The following is a 23,339-nucleotide window of genomic DNA, read 5'->3' as shown; positions in this document are numbered from 1 at the left end:
TCCAGATCCATGCCCTTCTATAGGTACACTCCAAGTTTCCCTTATATAGGCATAGAAATCAAGCCCTTATTTAGGCTTAGCCCATTCTACCCAAATACAGGCATGGCTACTTCCATCTGTTCATAAAAGTCAACGATTTCTTGGAAAACCAGACTCTTAAGCAGAAGGGACTTGCCCTAGCCTGGATGTTTATTTCTCCAAGAAACATTATGCATGAACCATTCCTTAGGGGTTCATCCATGACATTCATATGCCCCGACTTTACGTCAAAGCTGGCATTCCTAAACAACTATAAATATACCTTCACTTGCTAAAGCAAAGTACTGTGGTTCAGTGCAGTTTGATGACCTACTTGCCCGACGCAGCTCGCTACAGCAAGTGCTGAAGGAAACACTCCAAGCTGACGCACTGATCAGGAAGCTGCCCTTATCTGCCGAGAAATCCTGCACCAGTGTTTTTTACTCCCATTGCGGGTTGTTGGGACATAGTCCGAGACAGATACCAGACCTCCTTCATTCTAAGGTATGGAGCTGATTAGAAACTAGAGAAACCTTTGGCAATTCTTGGAAGAACTAAAAACTTATGCTAAAACAAAACTTACTTTTTCCTTCGTACTAGACCTAGGTTAGGTACAATGGGGTAGGCGTATTTTAGAAGCAGCAGTTATTTTAGCTTGTTTTATGTATTTTTATATGGCTTAGAAAGCATACAGTGCTATTACAGTATTTTATAGTACTATTCTCGCTGTACGCATTATACTTTGCTTTTTGCCTTACGATTGTAGCAGTTCACCTCTCTTGCATGAGAAAGAAGACTGTTCAATAAACCTTTTATTGAAAATGCCTGTCTCACTATTTCTCTGTAACTCTGTAGAAAGGAAGCATGCACGATTGACTGAGTGAAATACTCATCTATTGTTTCCACGACTCTGAAGATGTTTGTTCCAGTCCTAGGGAAACAAAGTTGTCTTGTTTCTGCGGTTGTCAAACTAATCCTTTCTTGTGTATTCGAGAGTTTCTAATGACCTGAGCTAGCTGGCACTCACAATTAAGTTTAGTATATTCGATAGAGACCTACTGACCGAAGTCCTACGTCATATCTATAGGATATATTATTCCAATGCGCAGAGCCTATTGGGAATATAGGAACTACACTACTTGGATAAGGCTTGATCCCAACTTCGTCGCTGCATCTTCTACAACCTTTTTACTTGTTTCGCTTGGCCTTGGGTTTTTTCGAAGTAGTGTTGGGGCTGGGTTTTGTAGTCTGTGTGGCGTTATCTGTCAAGGGTCAGTGTGTTCTGTTATGCGTCAGTGTGTGGCCTGTCGTAGTTTTGCTTTGCTCCCAGAGCTCTTCCCAATGAAGGCTTTCTAAACAGGCAGGCCATCCCAGCCAGTGACTGTAATAGATACATATATTCTCGTTATTACATATGCCACATAGCCAAAAAATGGACTGTGGCATATGATGCACTTTAAAGGCATGCATTATGAGCGGTTTCCTCATTACATGGAAAGGTAGGGAAGGGGTAGTAGTGGATCAGCACCATTCAGTCAACTGAGAAAGTTCATGATGATTTTTTTCCTAGCAGGTAAACCTTTCTGTGGTATAGGCAAAAAGAGCAGAATGTACCTTGCATAAAGTATTGAGACATGAGGATGCTTGATGTGGATATGTTGAACTACTATGAGTGGTTCCATAGCATACTACACTGGAAGAAAAGCAAACGCTTGTCATGTCCGAAGCATCTATTGAAAAGGACTAGCTGATGCTTTAGCAGTTTGTGGGACTTTCAGGCATTAAACAAAGCTTGTTCTCTTCCAGGGGCTTCTCCTCAATAGTCATAAGCACATGAATATTCCGGCCCATGCACGGGGACCCCGGAAACCTATAAAAACATAATTGTGAAACCATATATGTAGCTCCAAAAATAACAAGCAAGATGCAGCCTTTCGTACACTAAAAAGCTTAACAATGTTGTAAGTTTCCTTTGCACATTTATACAATTAAAATAAAACGGGGAGAAGGAAAACACATTTGAAAACTGCTTTAATGCACAATAGGAATCATAATCCTGCAAAGAGGAATACAAAACATTGCCAGCCCACAGGCTGCATTACAGAAACATTAGTGTAGAAAGCTGAAAAGCTAACCCACCGAAACGCATAGAATTGAAACTGGCACTGTGCCTTTAAGGCAGCCATGACCCCTAGCTTCCCATCATGCCTCAGGGGTGACTGGTAGGTCAGTTCTTTCCGGCTCCTACTGTCAAAACCCAGGTAACTTCAGCAGTTTTTTTTCTGATTTCTGTCAAATTATTACTTATATTGTTTGTGAACTTCTTACTTAATCTTTTTTCTGTTAAAGTAGGTTCCTACTAGTTTTCAGAGTTGAGCATCATTTTCTACTCAAGTGCCCTCTCTTTTTGACTACGTCAATGAAAAGACAATCTATGGCGGGCTCAGTCTAGCACTGGTCGTCGACTGACTACAGGTACGTCACATCCTCCGCCGTCAACCCGGCAACGATAGGCATCTTATTCATTCTCCGTTGGTGCAGGCTCGACCAACGTCGAGAGAAGTCTCCATTGACGCAGTCTGTAAGACGTTCGCCGTCAAGACCTGCTCCACCATTGCCAGTGAATTGGCGATTGGTGTCGAAGCAAGCGTCTCCGTTACTGTCAACCAGGCGACGGTCGACGTCGAGACGTGCCTCGTCACCAGAGGCAAGGCATTCAATGTCCAAGCAGACTCCTCCGTTGTCAACCAGGCGACGTTCAATGTCTAGGTCTAGATCTGAATTGACTCCGAATGATTAGTCGTAGAGACCCAGTGTAAAGTATACAAGACTACGTTCGACGTCGAGGCAGCTAGCTCCATCGACTGCAAGAAATGCCCCATTATCTGCTCCGCCAGCTCCCATCAGGCACTCAGCGTCGAGAGATCTGAGCAGTCGAAGAAAACTACAAGAAGGGTTTCTATGTCTGTTTGCACTTCGTTGGGTTTTCCCAGACATTCAACGTTTAGGGCGAAGTCTATGAGGTCTAGATTTTCGACGTCGGAACAATCCACATCGAAATACAAGGAAAGGTCGGCGTCTAAGAACAGATCCCTTTCGAAAGGTTCATCAGTTCTGGTGACAGTTGGTCGACCTCGAGACACTCCAACGTCACATCATTCCTTAAGACGCCGCTTTGTCTCCAAAGACCACAAGTCCTCTGGTTCAGTTATGAGCTCTCCCCAGGTGCTCTCCACGTCAAGAAGCTCCTCTGCTCAGTCTCCAGAGCAGACCAGAAGATCAGAGGAGCTGTCAACTGAGGAAAAAATCTCCTTCCGTTCATCTTTCACTAAGATGGCTTCTGCCCCTGGCAGAAAGATCCTTCCGGCCAAGCACAGCGGCCTACGGCCTATTCCAGTCCACTGCACAGAGCTCCACTACATTGACTGCAGAAGGTGGCCCGGTCTCCACTACTCAGAACAGGGATCACGGAGACAAGTCTCCGGAGCATAGACCAGCTCATGCTAATCATTAAAGAACGACATCTTGGTAGTCTTCCTCGACACTCTTCAAAAAGGGACTACTTTCCTACCCTTACGGATAGCCCTCCCTCAAGAGTTTCATCTATCAACTACATCAACACCTTCCACAATGTCCTTGCTAGAGGGGTGCAGAAGCTGACTAAAGACATTGTCCGTACCTCAAACCGTCCTTTTTGAGACTCCATCAGCGGTCTGCGGCTAAACCATTGCTCCCCTGTTCTCCTTCAACCAGCAATGGACATTTTTCTCACTCCATCCTAGATTAAAGCAGCTCCGGCCAGGATCCAGAAAAAGTACAGAACTGCTGAATCTGATCCTTTATTTCTGAAATCAGATCCTCCATCGGATTCGGTTATAGCAGCAGCAAAGAAAATGCATGCTGTCGCTTCTTCCTCCGTTCCTTCAGACAAGGAGTAGAGCTCAAGATTCTTGGGGGAGAAAAGCATGCAGCTCTGCAGCAGCTTCTTTTAAAGTGTCTAGCGCTGAAGCCCTGCTGGGCCATTATGACAGACCCTTATGGGATTCCTTGGAGCGCTTTAAAGTCAAGTTGCCGAAGGAGGATTGCCAAGATTTTGCAGAGATTCTACAGGAGGGGGCACTGGTAGCCAATCAAGTGATCAGCACAACAGCGGATGGGGCTTCTGGCTGCACATTCGTATGCGCACAGAGGTCTTCCTGGCTGTGCCTAACCGCTTTGAAACCGGAAGCTCAGCAGGGTATTTTAAATCTTCTGTTCTCTGGCAACTCTCTTTTTGTATCAAACACCGACTAGAAGATGGCCAGAACGAAGGCCGAGCTTGATACACTGAAGGCCGTAACCTAGAGGAAAAAAGGAGTTCAGGCATAGTTACAGGCCTTGTAACTGCAAGAACTACCATCGGAGGGTTCAAACCCCTCAATGGTTGCAGAAGCAGCAATCCAGATCACAAAACAAAGGCTGTTACTCTAGAGGCAGAGGAGGACATCAGCAGCAATCCTCCTCCATAGCCAAAACTCCAGGCAAGCAATGATTTCCTGCTTCATCTAGCACAGTTGGTCACTCCAGTGGGAGGAAGTATCTCCATTTGCATAAGAGTGGCGCAACATAAGCAAAGATCACTGGGTGCTAAATATACTTGTCAATGGTTACGCGCTAAGTTTCTGCGGTCCTCCATGAGACATAACTCCAGTAAGATCACGCCCTCATCACCTGGATTTGCTGCATCAGGAAGCGTCGATCCTAAAGAAACTAGCCATAGAAGAGTTCCCTCCTGCTCAACCATGAAAAGGAGTTTACTTCAGATATTTCCTTGTACTGAAAAAAGACCAAGCGCACAAGTTCAGACCTATCCTGGATCTCCGATCTCTGAACAAGGCCATCCGAAAGGAGAAGTTTTGTATGTTGGTGCTCGAGCACATATATCCACATCTACAGAAAGGGTATTGGATGTGTTCGATCTCCAAGATGCGTAGTTCCACATTCCAATTGCTCCACAGCATCGCCAGTTCCTGTGATTTTATGGTAGGCGCAAAGCATTACCAGTTCAGAGTCTTGCCGTTCGGCCTCAGATCTGCTCCAAGGGTATTTATGAAATGCATGGCAGTGGTGGCTGCATCATTACATCGCCAAGGCCGGTTTGTGTATTTATACCTGTACGACTGGCTGAGGGGTTAATCTCCTCACATAGTGCAGAACCACTATCAAACCTGCCTAGATTCACTACAACGCTTGGGACTTCATGTGAATATGGAGAAATCCGTTCATCAGCCCTCAAGCGCTCCACTATCTGGGTACCACCCGGGACTCCGGCCTAGGACAAGTGTTTCCTTCAGAGGAGAGACTGTTATCGAGGAGAAACAAATGGAATATCATCCTTCAAGCACATCAACCGTCAGTGAGGCAAGTGGCATCTTTACTGGGGTCGATGGCCATTGGATGTTTCTCATACCCAACTCCAGATTGAGAATGAGACTGTTACAGCAGGATCTGGAGGACAAATTGGCCCATTCTTCAGGACATTGGTAAGATCAAATTCTCCTCTGGATCAGAGGAGAGGTCCATTGTCTGGTGGACTCAGCCAAAGAATCTCCTATTGGGGGGTCCCATTCGATCAGCCTCTCTCAAAAGCATCCCTGATCACGGATGCATTACTTCAGGGATGGGGGGGCACACCTGGCTCAACTGCAGACTCGTAGCAGATGGTTGAGCAAGGAGCAGACGGTTGAGCAAGGAGCAGACCTATTCTATAAACATGTTAGAGCGGCGGGAGGGTCATTTAGCTCTTAAGGCATTCCATCCATCGATTCAGTCCTAGTCGATACTGATAGAAACGGACAATACAACCACCATGTATTACTTAAACACGGTGGAACACGCTATCGCCCGCTGTCACTGGAATCTCAAGCGATCTGGTACTGGCTTCTATACGAAGCCCAGCTCGTTATGCGGCACAGGGGAGCTGTGCTCATGACGAGCTGGGCTCGTCATGAATCCGCTCACTCCCGTAGACCTCCGGAATTCGCCGCGCGGGGAATCGGCGTGGCTGGTGTGACGTCAGAAGTACAGAGCCACTGTGCCTCATGACGAGCTGGTCTCGTCAGCAGGCAAGGGGTTAAAGTCTGACCAATTGTTTATAAACTATGGCGCCGTTAGGACAGGTTTTCCAGCCTCCAAACAATCAATTTCGAGGTGGATAGTGTCCTGCATTAAATTGGCTTTTCAAATGGCCAACAACCCTCTATTGGTTTCCAGTAAAGCTCATTCCACTATGGGAAAGGTGGCTACAATAGCTTTCTTACACAATGTACCAATGGCTGAGATTTGCAAGGCTGCAACCTGGAAGTCAGTACAGGCGTTTACTAGGCATTACTGTCTTGATTCTGACTCCGGAGCAGATGACCAAGTAGGCCAACCCTACTTGAGCAATCTGTTCCAATGCTAGCTTGATTGGAGTCATTAATGTTTTTAACAATATCTACTTTATTTTATGCTTGTCACTTGCCTGCAGGAAGAGGGGATGGGCTTGCTACTCTATTCAGGTTATGTCTATTGATGAGGATCCCCTGGAAGAGAAGGATAAGTTACTTACCTGCAATCTTAGTTCTCTTCCAGGGGTATCCTCCTTAAAGTCATAAGCATCATACCCACCTCACCGGGCAAGTGATCAATGTAAATCTTTGTGCCTCCGCAAAGAACTGACTTAACTGTCACCCCTGAGCATGATGGGATGCTAGGGGTCATGGCTGCCTTAAAGGCATGGGGCCAGTTTCTATTCTGTGTTTCTGAGGGTTCGCTATTCAGCTTTCTACAGTTTCTGCAATGCAGCCTATGGGCTGGCAATGTTTTCCATTCCTCTTTGCAGGATTATGATTTCTATTGTGCATTAAAACAGTTTAAATGTGTTTTCTTTCTCCCTGCTTTATTGGAATTGTATATATGTGCAAAGGAAATTCTTGCAACATTGCTCACCTTTTTAGTGTATGGAAGGTTGCATTGTGTTTATTATATATGTATATGTGTATGTATGTGTATATATGTATTTGGAGCTACATGTATGGCTTCACATGTGTTTATATGTTTCCGAGGTCCCCGTGCATTGGCGGGAATATTTCTGTTCTTATGACTTTGATGAGGATTCCCCTGGAAGAGAACTAGGATTACAGGTAAGTAACTTATCTTTTTCTGGCCAGGCGGCCAATGCTTTGTCAGATCACTGCACAGTTTAGAATAGTCACTTGCCTTGGAATCAGGAGAGCGTAAAAATGATCAAGATGGCAAACTGTTTAAGTTGGAAAGAAGAAATGCACAAACATGCCTATGCTCACACCTTCCATAACACCAACACCGTATGCTTATGTGTAGCGCTACTTGCAAAACCAAATTGAATCTCAAGCACTTGGCATACAGGACGCGCCAAATCCAACATGCACTCTGACATGGCATCCGCAAACCTGCCGTAGATTGGAGTACTTTGTTGTCCCTTCAAATTGTATGAAGAGCTATACCAATTCTGCTGGATGAGTTTAATTTCCATAAATGCTAGTGCTGAAACCCTGTTTGACACCCTTGTAGGCTTCATATAAATATTAGCGTTAATTGTCAAAATTACCGAAATATATCTTAAAAGAAATGTAAAAGCAAGATTACTATAGATTTATAGAAGACTACCATAATCCAACATTTCCGACTCGGTTAAGCTACTTACTTAATTGCACGAAGACCTCAAAGTGTTTATATTGACTAAGCCTGAGTGGATGCAAACCTATCATTTCTCTGACTTGGGTAGTAGCATTATTGGTCCTTTCTGTCCTAGTCAGTTGGTGCATGCGCGAGGCCATTTCTTGGGTGACTTGAGCAGTCTATCGTTACTTATCTTTAACCACGTGGGTACTCCTGAGCCACATGTGCATGTCAATTGGACATGCAAACGACTATCTGAGAGCCCTTTAATCGCCAGAGAAGGCATGAAGTAATTTGAGATGTTGGGAACTAGAAGCTTCTATGCAGCTTGACTCAGTAAATAACGCCCAGGATCATACGGCAGTCAGTGCATTAGCTACTGAGAAGACACGGACCTCATTGAGAAACAAAGGCACTTTCTTGGGCCCATATACGAAAGTGAATATAGTCGTAGAGCTTTTAAGTGCTAGGTCCTGTAAAGATCAAACAATCATAACACTTGTATAGCGCGCTACTCACCCGGAAGGGTCTCAAGGCGCTTGGGGGAGGGGGTCGCTACTGTTCGAACAGCCAGGTCTTGAGTTGTCTCCTGAAGGCGAGGTGGTCCTGGGTCAGCCGAAGGTGGATGGGGAGGGAGTTCCATGTCTTGGCTGCCAGGTAGAAGGATCTGCCTCCGGCGGTGGCTCTTCGGATGCGGCGAGGCTAGCTGAACGTAGCTGGCGGGTGGGCGCGTGGAAGGTCAGGCGGTCGTTGAGGTACTTGGGGCCCAGGTTGTGGAGAGACTTGTGTGCGTGGGTGAGGAGCCTGAACGTGATACTCTTGTTGACGGGGAGCCAGTGCAGGTTCCTCAGGTGGCCGGAGATGTGGCCTGCGTCGAGGGATGTCCAGGATGAGTCGGGTGGAGGCGTTCTGGATGCGTTGTAGTCTTTTCTGTAGCTTGGCTGTGGTTCCGGCGTAAAGGGTGTTTCCGTAGTCCAGCCGGCTTGTGACGAGTGCCTGGGTGACCGTCTTCCTGGTTTCGATCGGGATCCATTGGAAGATCTTGCGGAGGGTGTGGAAGCATGAAGATGAGACTGCGTTGACTTGTCTGGTCATGGAGAGGGAGGAGTCCAGGATGAAGCCCAGGTTGCGTGCGTGGTCTGTCGGCTTGGGGGCAGTGCCCAGGGCAGGGGGCCAGCAGGAGTCGTCCCAGGCGGATGGTGAGGGTCCAAGGATGAGGACCTTTGTCTTGTCTGAGTTCAGTTTCAAGCGGCTGTTCTTCATCCACTCGGCGACGTCTTTCATCCCTTCGTAGAGGCAGGTTCTGGCGGTGTTGGCGTCTCTGAGGGAGAGGATCAGCTGGGTGTCGTCGGCGTAGGAGATGATGTTGAGGTTGTGTTGGCCAGCGATGCCTGCGAGGGGTCTCATGTAGACGTTGAAGAGGGTGGGGCTGAGTGATCCTTGCGGGACACCGCAGATGACTTCGGTGGCCTCGGAACGAAACGGGGGGAGGCGGACTCTGTGTTCTTCCAGCTAGGAACGAGGTGATCCACTTCAGTGCCCTCTCTTGGATGCCGGTGTTGCTGAGGCGTTGGACTAGGGTGCTGTGGCAGACAGTGTCGAACGCGGCGGAGAGGTCCAGGAGGATGAGTACCGCTGTTTCCCCGTTGTCGAGAAGGGCTCAGATGTCGTCTGTGGCTGCTTATGAGGGCGGTCTCGGTGCTGTGGTTGGCTCTGAAACCGGACTGCGAAGGGTCGAGGGATCCATTTGTCTCAAGGAAGGCGGCAAGCTGTCTGTTCGCGATCTTCTCTGACTTTGGCAGCAAAAGGGAGGATCTAGATGGGGCAGAAATTCTTTAGGTCGGTGGGGTTCGCTGTTGGTTTCTTCAGTAGGGTGCTGAGCTCGGCATGCTTCCAGCTCTCCGGGAAGGTGGCGGTGTCGAAGGAGGTGTTGATGATGTCTCAGAGTTTGGGTGCGATGGTGTAGTCGGCCTTGTTGAAGATGTGGTGGGGGCAGGGGTCGGTCGGAGATCCGTAGTGGATGGTGTTCATTGTGCGGGTTGTCTTCGGTGGTCACTGCGGTCCAGGTGCGGAGGGTGGCGGTGGGGTGTGTTGGTTCGACGGTAGGGTGCGAGGATGGTGTGTCGAAGTTGTTGTGGATGTCGGCGATTTTGTGGTGGAAGAACGAGGCGAGGGAGTCGCAGAGATCTTGTGAAGGGGTGATGTCGTTGTTGCCGGTGCTGGGGTTGGAGAACTCCTTGACAATGCTGAAGAGTTCCTTGCTGTCGTGGGCGTTGTTGTCCAGTCGGTCCTTCAGTGATTTCTTCTTGGTGGTGCGGATGAGCTGGTGGTGCTTGCGGGTCGCGTGTTTGAGGGCGGTCATGTTGTCCGTGGTCCTGTCGAGGAGCCAGGCTTTCTCGAGGGTGCGGCAGGTCTTCTTGGAGTCCTTGAGTTCTTCGGTGAACCAGGGGTCCTTCTTGCTTCTGGGTTTGCTGGGGGGGGTCTTCAGTGGCGCGAGGTCATCGGCTCAGTCGGTCAGCCATTGCGTGAAGTTGCGGGCTGCTTCCTTGGGTCCGTTGTGCTGGCAGGTGGGTTCTGGCTGAGGGAGGCGGTGAGCTGGTCAGCGGTGATCTTGCTCCAGCTCCTGTGAGGAACCTGTTGCGGGTGGTGGTGGTGGGTGGTGGATTTCCTGAAGCTGAAGTGGACGCAGCTGTGGTCGGTCCAGTGAAGTCCGGTGGAGTAGCTGGAGAAGTGCTTGCTGGATGAGAAGACAGGATCAAGCTTGTGGCCGGCGTAGTGAGTGGGGGTGGTGACCAGTAGCTTGAGTCCGAGGTTGTCCAGCAAGGTTGCGGTCCTTGATGTTCTCCAGGTGGAAGTTGTGGTCCCCTAGGAGGATGTAGTCGGCGGAGCGGCGGGCGTGAGGTCTGATTAAGTCCGTGACCGATCAATACATTGGCCAAAATCTCATGGACCGGCCAATATTGTCCCTTGGTCAAGCCAATGTGTGACAAGTTGATGGCTCGAGGCATGGTTTGGGGGATTTTGTCCTAGTGTTTCTAAACAATGGGGCCAGAAATAGCTTATAAACGGTCTGACTTATTCTCTGTTTTGGCTTGGAAAATACACACCTGAGCTAATTTTCTAGCATAAAATAATTAGCAAATTCTTTCCCACAAAAATGCCTGAGGTAGGTTAGTGCACCAGTTCCAACAGGTTTGGTGGTTCCTAAGTTTACCAAACTGTAGTTCAGGTTGTAAGTGAAGTTATTTTGGTTTTTGAGGGGCACCCAGTGTCTTCAAAACACTCCACTTTTCTCACTGGGAGATGGGATTTACTGTTCCGATCCTACCAAGATCATGAAAAGTGGCTGCAGGCAGGTGTGGGTAGAGACCTGGGCTTCTCTATGGTGTCGGGCAGGTTGAGGATGGAGCATTCTCCCAACTCGTGCTGCCCTTTGAGCTTTGCAATTTTTTTTAATAATGTATTTATTTTTTGCATTGATTCTAGCGCTCAGAGTTTTGTGAATCGCTGGGGTTTTCTGTAACTCATGGTTAACAGAATGTGCTCTGATCCTGGGCAGGGCTTTGTGCTGGTGTTCTTGCAGTTGGGGTGACCTGATTTAAGAATGTCCTAATTTTGAATAACTTTCATAAAATCTCCTGTATCCCTGCTAGGGAAGGGAGGCCGGTTTTAGCCTATGTCCCATAGCCTGTCAGTCATAACTTTGGTTCTTTCAGCATGCTGCCATTAACGAATTGTCGGTTTAAAAAAAAAATGTTTATCCTCCCTCCCCATTTTTGGATGTTAACTCTGCGAAGGGTTGCAGTGCTCCTTGGCTTAATGTGCAAGGAAAGGAGTTAGCCATAGAGTAGCACAACCTTGTTGAAATTGTGAGCAATCAATTTAGCACCAAATAAGTACTTCAGCTATTAACTTAAAACTGTTTTATTTCCTATTACTACTATGTAGTCCCGTTTGTAAGGCAACTCAAAGACATTTGGTACTAGCTTGTTGCTAAAAAAGATCATGGAAGTCCATTGTTGTATCTGGTTTATGGTATTATGCATCTCTCCTATTTTTCTACCCCTGCTGCACAGCCAGTGTGAATGTGCTGTGAAATTTTGGTGTGTAAGGAGCAACAATATCTCAACTGGATTTACTTCGAAAGCAGAAACATTTGTATGTGCAAGACATTACAAAAGATCTGGACATAAGAGACACGAGATTTCAATTGATTTAGAAGTGCATATAGCATCATATATTAAGAAACCTATTTTCATCAAAGCAATTTAGGAAACAGTTTTCCAAACAGTTTAAAGTAAAAGCACCGGAGACATAATGTTTAAGGCAACCCAAGGGGGCTTAGTGTGCTACGTGATCGTTAGAAACTGTGACGGCGCAAGTGACATATGGGTGAGAGAACAGCGAAGGACGCAAATTAAACAAGAATGAGAAACAATATATACAAAGTAGTTGGTTCCTCTTTGGTGAATGGGTATTTACAATTAGAATTGGGACCAAGGGGTGTGTTGCGCCATAGGTTGCGCTGTTTCGTGGGTCTACGGCGTTTCGATCCTATTGATTTAGGATCTTCATTAGGACCGGGTTGCCAAATGAAGGTGATCTTAGGGGAGGTGCAATCACGGAGCCCTGTTATGCTTAGGATGTATGAAAGGGGAGAAGGATGGTCGCAGTGGTGTACAGTCCTCGGAGAAGGTCAATGAATGCAACAGTGAGTTCCAAGTTTAGGAGTCCTGAACTGGAGCCGGTTAAGGGAGGGTTAATCCAGATTGTAGAAGGTGGGGGTCAGGTGAAACGATCCCAGAGTCCTTAAAGGTTCAGGAACTGAGCCCCATCCTGGCTATATTGACTGTAAATAGTGCAGCCAGGTCGAGGGATCCACTGGCTGACTGGCGGTATCCTAAACTGTTGTGGTTGTAAGAAGCCGGTTCAGAGGTCAGGAGATCCTGCATCGGCAGCAGGTCTGCTTAGTAGACCGCGATCCGCGGTGGTGCTAGAGTCTAATTTTAGTGTGCATGGTGATGTAATGGATTGTGAGGGTGCCTGTGATGTGGAGTGTCAGTTGGAGTCTGCAGTGAGCAGGAGGGAGGCTGCTCCTGGTGGGGCTAACAACAGAACTTACTACAAGACCAACTTACCAACTAAAATCAATAAAAACTTTATCTTTAGCCTAACATCGGCTACTGGATTTCATATCTAAATCATACTACATCATAACCTATTTTGGCAACAATTTGACTAAAAAACTCAGTGTGCAAGTTATCATGAAGCTATCCATCAACTTCTAGGGGTGTAGAGGGAGAGTACCAGGTAGGGCTGCCCCCGCGCAGTCAACTATCAATCAAATAGAGCCCTACCTAATCAAAAAGCATCAAAATAATAGACCAATAGGAGGGGTCTGATATATCATCATCAGTATAGATTCCCTGAATGTGTAAAATAACACTATTGCCCAGGTCAAGATGCATACACTTGTAAACAAGAATAAAAGTAAACATAAACACAGGACACTACTCACTGCAACCAGAAAATTGATTCGACCGTGAGGCACTCTCTCTGCTCTCACTTCACCCGAGGGAGTTCCCGGCTAACAATCACCGGTATACCCACTCCTCATCGGTCACTCTCTCTGTGTGAAGAAAAACGAAAGAAAGTACACAAGAACATTAAAATGTACACACATGAGAATAGTGACATGTAAAACCAAAAGTGAAGAAAAATACCAACACTTATTGTGAAACTATGTTTAAATATATAATGACCCCATAGAAAATGAACCACAAGAATCGGGTCGACAAAAAGGATAACATTTAGGTGGGGTTTGCTAGCTGTCTATCTTCTGGTGCTGCAAAACCTTCCTATTAAAACATGGTTAATTATATACCATCATTGTTTATTTAGAGCAGACATGTTTCGTTGCTCCAATTTCAGCAACTTCCTCGGGGCAAAGATGGGGTTCTCTATTCTCAGTCTTCACACCTTATTAATTAAGGACCTTATGATCACCCGGTCATCACGTACCAGCAATCATGCAAACGGACCCCGTGTCACGTGATCACGTGTCCTCCAAGGGCTTGGAGTATGTCAAACCACTGATGCCACGTCCCGGTGCTTCTGACAATCTGAAGCTATCCTACAGAGAAACTGAAAAGACTACAAGGAATATCTTCCTGCAGAAACCCACTTTGCCTGCAGATCCCCCCACTTGTGTTATATTTAACTGCCTTCTCTCCAAAGTATTAGTACAGGCATCCACATGTTGACCCTGTTGGCAGCTACGGAAGCAGTTTGTGCTCAAGTTCTGGTTCCAGCTCGACAAGTGGAGTTAATGGTAGACTGCGTTTGTTTGTGGAAGGCTTGCAGTGGCATCACCTTTATTTGAAAGTCAGAAAGGGACTGAGCATCAACTGATGTCTTAAACTTTACTTCCATTGAGGTTAATTGAGGATTTACACTGGCAGAAATTGTCCAATTTTTTTTTTCTATACCGAGACGGAGTTATTTTGGGCCGAGCGGTTTGGCCATTGCTGGTATGCGGAGTTTGAATAGGCCGGGTGAGGATGACTGCTCGTTTTCCACTATCTCTAGTTTTCCTCGCATACCCGTACCATGTTGATGAGTTCGCGTGAAGATGTATGAAGCTGCTGCTGTAAGTTCGGCAGTGTTCTCCTCATGGTTACAGCGGCACAGCACTTTTCGCAGTATATACATGCCTGGTGTCACCTGGGACGTATTTTTTTTTTTTTAAACCTTTATTGTGCATGACAAGCTTACAAATACGGGCGTCCAACCCTTCGGGCCGGCCACCACACAATATGAGCGCACAAATCAGGAGGGGTCTCCGGCAGGTCTCCGACATACCAAGAGCAAACAATTTAGGCAGAAAATCTCAAGGAGACCACCGTGAGTAGGATGGAGGAAGGTTAATTTTATAATATAATGGGGTGTATAGCAGGAATATTGCAATTATTGAGATCCAAAAGTCCGTGACGGGCCGTCGGCAAACAGTACTACAAGACACAGCGAGGTGTAGAAATAGTGGCTACAATGAACTAAAGCAAGCTCAAGTCCCATAGCTGCAAACAATTCCCACCGCTGCCAACCGCCCACCCGCTACCACGAAAGTACGCACCAGTACAGCTTAAGGAAGTAACATAGAAGGCACCATCCGCTATATCGACCCCCAAAAAAGGGGGGGAAGGGGGGGAGAGGAAAAGGACCTCAAGGAAAGAAGATGATAAAACAGGGAAGAAAGAACGCGGCACCACAGCGTACGCCCCATGTCGTACCCAGCACACAAAGAAGGAACCTCGCCCATGGACTCAAGGTAAACAGGATACAGAAATGTGCAGGCAATAGCAGTATCATTGAGGCCATAAGTACTGTACTGGCAAAAGCCCCAGGAGGCACACATGCAGGCGCGGCGTCCAGGAAGAGAGATACATAAGAGCCATAGAACCAATTAAGAAAGAAAAACGAGAATACAGACCCTATCCCACCCACACCGCCCTGCACCCCTGCAGAAGGCTACGGCCTACCCCCCAGCAGCGTGCCTGTCGCCCTATTCGAAACCCAAAATATAGGAGTCAATAAGTAAGAAGGAACCATATAGACAAAAAGAAGAAAGGGAAAGGGAGAAGAAATAACCAATGGGAGAGGAGACATACAAACAAAACGATCTGCTCCCACCACCCACCTGAGCACAATTAAAACCCACGAGAAGAGGAAGTCACTTCAAAGTCAGATACCAGGTACATGAAGAAGAAACGATCATACTTGTACAATCGAAAGCAAGCCAACTGTCCATATCACGAAGTAGTAGTCCGCTGATGCAAGTGATCTCAACCCTGTCCCCTTCTGTCCAGGGCCATGGACACGGAGTATACAATGAACCAGAAGAGGACGGGCCAGTAGTGAAACGCAAGAACTCCAGGCCACGAGTCACAGCACAAGTCATGGCGGCCGCGGATCGGACCAGCAAGAAGGGGTAACAACAACAACAGCAGGCAGCACAAGCACAGCCCCGCCGACCAAGAAGGGGGGGTCGCCCCAATAGGACAAGCATCGGATCCCGGCTCAGCAGGGAAAGTCGAACAATCACCGGGAGTCACGGCAAGGCAGGCCCCGGACAGACCCCGGCCGGAGTCCATCCATCATCTCCACTCCAGGGAAGAACTCCTGACGAAGCAGTGCAACGGGCATCCAAACCTCCAAACGAGCAACGGCCGTAGTCTCTTCAACCTCCGGGAATGTCCATGCAGCACAGTTCAGCAGTTGGTCCGCACACGTGGGGGGTGGCTCAACGAGCTAGTCAAGAAGATTGCCGTCCGGCCCAGCGGCACTCAAAATCATGGACTCGCGCCAAGAACTCAAGGCAGCGAGTACGTCGCCAATCGTAGGAGCACCCCTACAGTATTCAGCAAACGTGCCGTCCAATGTTCTCGTCTACGACGGGTCTGAGATACAGGGCGCTGGCCGCCATCTTGTCGGCACGGCGAGGCCGCTGCAGACTCCAGCCCCAATCCGGTTGCCAGCGGGGCTTAACGAACTCCAGCCGGGGACAGCCAGCCTCACCACCGATGCAGGGAAGCGGACCACCAAAACATTGGGGGCAGTCAGCGCCTCCGGTCCATGGGCGCCGCCCGCCGAGTCCGGACGGAGGGTTGCAAAATGACAGGACAACAAAGGGGAGACGAGTCTCCCATGCGGTCAACCCCCGTCTGTGGTATGCAGCACCCCGCCACCAGGTCACACCAGGTCCCTGGACCGCCAGACCGGACCCGGTCAGTCGCCACCGGTCCAACCGCACATTGGCCTCTCCGGTCGACCCCTCTCCTCCACTAGGAGCCGGCGCAGGAACTTGGCTCCAGCCGGGAGCCGCAGGCAAGTCCAGGTCCGTCGCCCCGCAGGCTCCGGAGCGAACAAGGGCAAAGCTCAGGATCCGCAGCACCCAGGAGCGTCCGGAGCAGATGGTAAGTATCAGCGATCTGTCATGTTTCCATATTCCATTGTATAAGTCCTCTCGGGGCAGGATAAGGCACAGGATTAATAGAACAGGCGAGAAGGTTGACGGAGCCGAGCTACAACGCGGCCATCACGGTCGCGAGCTTGGCTCCTCCCGGACGTATTTTTTTTTTAACGTGCCGCCATCTTTGTTCAGCGGAACACGGAGGGTATTGTCATTTATGGATTTTTCAGCATGCGCTTCCTCGTAAGCATGTACACAAATGCACTCTAACATGCATGGGGGAGAGGTGAAGAACTTAACTCCAGTATTTTGTACCCTCGACATGATCTGTTTTACGGGTCTGAAGCGGACTCTTCAAAGTGAACTTTCTTTGTGATCGGTTCAGTTCACGTAGCAAAAAAAGGTTGAGGCGTTCGTGACCAACTAAAGTCTGCATATATTACAAGTCACTGCCTAATATTTTTCTCCCTGGGGAAGACTGAAGACACCGGTAAGACATGTCCGGTTTGGTCTTCCACCTTTCGGGTGAGAGGTTGCTCACCAGAGACTTTGTATGTTTGCTGTGTTGTCAGTATGAATTTGCTGACAAGGTGTTTTCCAGGGTTTTCATCCATAGTTCTTTGTTATGTAGGCTGTTTTCTTCTATAGCATACTTTTGCCACGTGAATTCTGGACTCGCTATGCGGTCCATTATTCCGCCATCTAGTGGTTGAGTGGTTGGGTTCGGAATTGTAGGATTTCTTCTTTCCTTTTTTTTTTCGTGGCACAAGGTGGGCGTTGACATACCACCATTTTGTATCCTTTGTGACGATGACGTGCTTCCTCTGGAAGCTCCCACCTTTGGTAGCCATCTTCAGATTTTTTCCCGCCGTTGTCTTGATCAACAGTGAAGGAGCTCCAAAACTTTGGAGAGAAGAATCGACAAAATCGAAAAACTATCAAATATCAGAAGACACCAGAGCACAAGTTGAGACAGAAGTCGACGAAAGAAGAGAACATCGAAGAATAAGACTTTTCTATGGAGAATGCGCATACCTGGGCTCGGTGATGGACAAAACTGTTTAAATTCTCTACAAACTGCCGCCATAAGTACGCGCCAAAGGACCAACACCCTGTTTGCAATCTCTGCCTGCCGCTCTACCATCGAAGCGAGGACTGCAATGCCTGTGCAGCGTTCACCCCGAAGACCCTCCGAGTAAGGGAGAGGCAAAGAAGAGCAAACTACAACATGCAGGAGCAGGTGACACCTCAATCACTCCGAGAATTGGGACTCTCCAGTGGAGACCACCTCGCCGAAGTACCTAAGGACGCCATAGTCTAGGTCAAAAAGAATACATTGAAGGAGGTAAGAGTTGTCGCACCCCAAACACTCCACTGATACTTGCAGAAGTGAGTCAAAGTCCTTGAAACATGACCCACCAGGATTTCGCGGTTTGCTGTGAAATCAGCACTTTTTCAAAAATGCCGCGATTGTTACAAAAGTGCCTGTGAAATCGGCACTTTTGTAAAAATGCCACAATTAGGGAACACCTATCCAGGGCCAGCGAGTTTCAGAAAGGAAAGGAATAAACCGATACAGCTTTGCGAAAGGTCAGTTGCGCTTTTCAAATACTTCGACCCTTTTGGAACGTTCGGGTCCGAGGGCAACACATGGTACTGCAGCACAGCCAAGAAGCTCTAAGCCAGTCACTCCATCTTTCCCACTGATGCCTGCGCCCTGTCTAGTGCTGGGAACATGCTTGGGAGCTCTTTACAGTTGGATCCAGTCCTATTCCAAGAGTGGTCGGCTAGCAAAATTAACCCCTGGTTCATGTGGCTGGCAGTGGCCCCTCTTGAAGCCTCCACACCAGTGCTGGTGTGTAACTGGACGGTAGTGGTCCACACAGCAGCTCTGGTTCTGATCAGCAGCAGCCACTTCCTGGTATAGGCATCCTCTATGTTCTATTGGTTCCACTCTCACCTCGAAGCCTGTCTTGTTCTTTTTGTGACAGCAAACCTTCCCTCACATCCCTAGACTCACCCTCCACCTCCCTCTGAAAAGTAAACACTAAGCAGGGCTTCAGGCAGTCACGTGAAAACGGGCTTAAAAATAATTGCAGAACTGTGGAGCAGGTGGAGTCATAGAACACAGTTTGTGGCGAGGGATTATAAGCCGAAAGCTCCTTTTAAAACAACAAAAACCACATACACATGGCCCTTCTCCAGTATCACTGTTTTCCATTATATTGCACAGAAGCGAACAATAGAATTTATTGTGCTTATGTTCTGGTGAAAACCTCCCAGAACTCCATCCCGGCCCCTTCTTAAACTTCTCCACTGGCTGCCCATCCGGAAACGGGTGGAATTTAAGACCTGCGTGGTGCACAAGTCTGCATAATCTAGGGCCGTCCTATTTAGCTGACAAATTTGTCCATCATTGCCCCTCGCGTAACCTGCGCTCTAGTAACCAGCTGTTACTGCAGATTCCCTGATTCAGCAAGACCAGACAGGGAGGACGTGCCCTCTCTGTTATGGGTCCACAGCTGTGGAACAACCTTCCCTTCTCCCTTAGGCAGTGTACCAGCCACTCAATCTTCAGGAAGAGTCTTAAGACCACTCTGTTTCAGTACTAGAGCCTACCTCTCCTTGCACCCTCCGACAGCACTCCGCGGAGATACACCTTCGGGTGTGATTCCGGCACGTTACAAACCTATAAATAAACCTACCTGCTTGAAGATCTTATAGGGATTTGAAGTCAGTGGCCCAGTGTCAGGACAGGAGGGGAATCGAAGACCCCTCTCAGACTTTGAAGGCCGATCTACCCTTACATATAAGACATGCTGCCATTTCTGCACATTCCAATGCCTGACTTTCATTCACAGACAGAGGAGTCTGAGGTCAGGCAAAGGAAAACAAGACATCCTAATAATATACCGCCATAAGTGAAACTTCTTGCACGTTTTTTAACAAATGGGACTGTAGAATCCAGCTGCTGGATTTGTGCGGGCACCGTTTAACGGGTTTTTTAAAGATCACGCCCTGTGTGCTTCTCTTCCTCCCGGAGCTGCTTGCAACCCTACAAGCTGGTCCTGCACTGTCTACCATAAGTAGCTAAACTTAAAGCCACCTTTCAGGCTTCAGCTCGGCTGTTTCTTGTTTATGTGTAAGAGTGGCACAGCGAGGGTTTGGCTTCACCATCATCTTCTACTTAAATGAACCCTTTTACTTTATTCCTATGAACATGTGTTTGAGGCATGTGGGCTGCTGAATTCAGATCTGTGCATAGATCGCCGCCTAGTGTTGGGTCCGGATGATTGCACATTGTTGTCGTGGAAGAGTCTTAGAAGTATCACGAGATAGGTGGCTCCTCCCCTGGACTACAGTGCGCATGGGCATCTGCTCCATCCGCAGATTGTTTCTTTCCGCCATTGGGTTCGGATGCATATTAACTCAAGTTCCGAATCGATACTTTCTTTTTGGCCAAAAGGCCTTTAGTTTATCGTCAGTATTGTCTTGCGATCGGTGCCCAGTTTTGTTCAAGCTCGGTTCCCGAGCCGGACATCCAGAGGAGCCTCGTGGCTTTTCAGCACTGAAGGCCCGGTCGACGCCGGAGGCCTCATCAACGAACCATCATGGAACGGAGCCCGTTCAAGAGATGTCCCGTGTGCAACTCGAAATATCCTCACATCGACGTCCACCCGGTGTGCAACAAGTGCCTGTCGCTGGATCACGATGAAGCCAGCTGTATGGCTTGTTCTCGTTTCCGCTCCAAGAAGACGATTTGACTTAGACGCGCAGCACGCAAGGAAGCCCAGCAGACGGCACCTGGCCCGGTGAACATCTTCGATGCCGAGGACGATGAGGGAGCAGAGCGGGAGGTTCGAGAGAACCTGTCTGATCCCGCATCGGAGATCGACTCCAGCTACGATGCTGATATTGAAATGGTCTATACTGAAGACTTCGTCGACTAGGTAGACGACTATGGGGCCTTTGGGGCCATGGAAGATAGCTCATGCGAGGAGCTAGGCCCGAACGCTGATACTGGGGCCGAGACACTTAATAAGGCTCAGGTCGAGGGATCGCCACATGGCCTTACCCAAGATCTTACACTGAGTTCTACAGCCTCGCCTTCGGGCCCGGCTCCGGACACTTCTAAGGAGCCACGGGTTGCCAAACCGAAAGAGAAAGCTTCGGTGTCTACGCAACCAAAAGCACTAGAGGCAAGATTGAAACCGAAAGTGTGTATTGCTTTGGTCGGCTCGAAGTCCTCTGAACTATCGGCACCGACTAAGCATAAAGGTGTTATCGACCCGGTGAGGTCGCTGAAGGGTGTCGAGCCGAAGACTGGGACACCGAAAAAACTGGTCAAAGACGTCGACCCGAAAAAATCGGCGCCGAAGACAGTCTACTCAAACAAAGGACTCGGCGCTCAGAAGTTTCTCGATCCTACACGTCGACCAGACAAGGCTAAGAGCGGTACGAACCTAGAGTCCACGTCTGGCGGTGGCTCGAAGGAACCAGTCGAGTCGACGCAGCCGTCCACCTCCTTCTCGAAGCAGGTGTCTGAATCGCTGAAGCGAATTAAGAAAAAGGCTTCGGCTGTCGGACCTCCACCACCAAAGCCTTCCAGTAAACCTCAAAAATCGCCGGCGCCCATCCAGTTCACGCTGCCGCCGAAAGTGGTACCCAAGGCCTTCGCCCCGAAGATGGCCGTCGAAGCGTCCAAGAAGGTGTCCACTGGGCCGAAGCCCACAATTGCAGTACTGGTCACAAAGCATCGACCACACTCGCTTGAAGAGCAGCCGGAACAATTCATCGATGCCGACACGGGTAGACTTTCAATTTACAAACGAAAGATTGCCCCAGAACAGCCTATGGAGTCATATAGAATCCCGTTGATAAAGGATTCTACTACAACACCCGTTCTTGTCGAACCTATATCTCATGTGGCCCAAACACTGCACCGGTTTCGCCCACTCACTCGGGTGTGGAGACAGGGGAAGGTGACAATGAGGAGTACAGGTATCCTGTGGACACTGATCCAGAAGATCACAATGAACCCTGGGCAGACGCTGCTGACCCAGGGGATCCACACACTGCCCCGGACAGTCATGTGTATGCTGTAAAAACATTGCCTACTGAAGACTCGGCGGCGTTTAATGCACCTATTGAAAGGGCAGCCAAAAATCCTGATGTCCAGCTCCATGCTGACCCTATTGAAGTGGATTTTCTGTTTGACACCTTTTCCACCTCAGAGAGAACTATCAAGACTCTGCCAATGCTAAAGGGTGTCTTAAAACATGCTGGAGACATATTTAAAGAGCCCACAAGGGCCAGGGTGATAAACCCCAGAATTGAAAAGTACAAACCGGCGCATGGGGACCCTACCTACATTAAGGGACAGTTGCAGTTGGACTCTCTGGTTGTTTCCAATGCCCGGAAGAGGGCGAACTCGCAAACAACGGGTGATACTCCTCCCCCTGATAAAGAATCTAAAGTGCTAGAAGCATCAGGGAAAAGGGTGGCAGCTCAAGCGGCCAATATCTGGTGCATTTCAAACACTCAGGCACTCTTAGCCAGATATGACGGGGCCCATTACTATACACTTGAGACTCTGTTACAACACTTGCCAGATGAATATAAGGAGGCAGCAGAGATGCTCATACTGGAAGGAAAGCTTGTATCTAATGCTTCTATCAAGTGTGCACTGGACGCAGCAGACACCGCTGCCAGAGCCATTAATACAAGTGTCATGTTGAGGCAACATGCCTGGCTCTGAATCTCCGGGTTCAAGCTAGAGATACAGACCACCATACTAAATCAGCCTGTAAACCCTGATCATTTATTTAACCCAGAGGTGGACACCACCTTGGAAAAAATCAAAAAGGACACAAACTGCAAAGTCTATGGGGGCTCTCCAGTCGCAGCAGTTCAGGGGTGGCTCTTTTCGTTGCTCAAACAATAGAGGAGTTTCCAGAGGCCAGCTGTACAGCGAACACAGTATAATAAAGGTGGCACACAAACAACATACACCAAACAAAGTAGAGGTGGCTATCGTGGAAACAGCGCCAAGGGCAGAGGTCGTGGAAACCGCTCCAGATCCTCCGCCACTAACAAACCGTGACGCCTTGTCACTGCCCCCCCGACCATACAACACCGGTCGGGGGTAGACTACAAAAGTTCCTGCCGGTCTGGAAATCCATCACCACAGACAGGTGGGTCAGGAAGCTTATCCAGTACGGTTATTGTCTGCAGTTAACATCCACTCCACCCAACATACCCCTAAGACACCGTCCTATGTCCACAGAGCATTTGCACTTATTGCAGCAGGAGGTACTCGTCATGCTGTAAAAAGGAGCAATCTAAGTCGTGCCTGTGGAAGAAAGAGGTACAGGAGTGTACTCACTATACTTCTTAATCCCAAAAAAGGACGGGTCCCTCAGACCCATACTGGACCTCAGATCCCTAAACCAGTACATTCTATCAGAACACTTTCACATGCTAACGCTGCAGCAGGTCCTACCGTTGCTCAGTCAGGGAGATTTCCTCGCAACATTAGATATCCACCCTGTGGTTACTCAAAAGGGTGCATTTAGGAAAAGACATTATCCACCACTTGGGATCCTAGTTGTGCAACCCAGTATAAACATTGAACCAGTTTTGTCAGGCAGGCAGGCGTCCCATTCCATCTGTG

General features: G+C 48.4%; 1 protein-coding gene across 1 annotated transcript in view; it reads left to right on the top strand.

The window, feature by feature from the left end:
* Window positions 1–23,339, top strand: part of IGF2BP1 (insulin like growth factor 2 mRNA binding protein 1) — a 402,021-nt gene that overhangs the window by 109,586 nt on the left and 269,096 nt on the right. The gene's annotated exons all lie outside the window — the stretch shown is intronic.

The sequence above is a fragment of the Lissotriton vulgaris genome, chromosome 5 (genome assembly GCF_964263255.1).
Source record: "Lissotriton vulgaris chromosome 5, aLisVul1.2, whole genome shotgun sequence".
Classification (NCBI taxonomy): domain Eukaryota; kingdom Metazoa; phylum Chordata; class Amphibia; order Caudata; family Salamandridae; genus Lissotriton; species Lissotriton vulgaris.
This window is presented reverse-complemented; position numbering and strand designations above follow the sequence as displayed.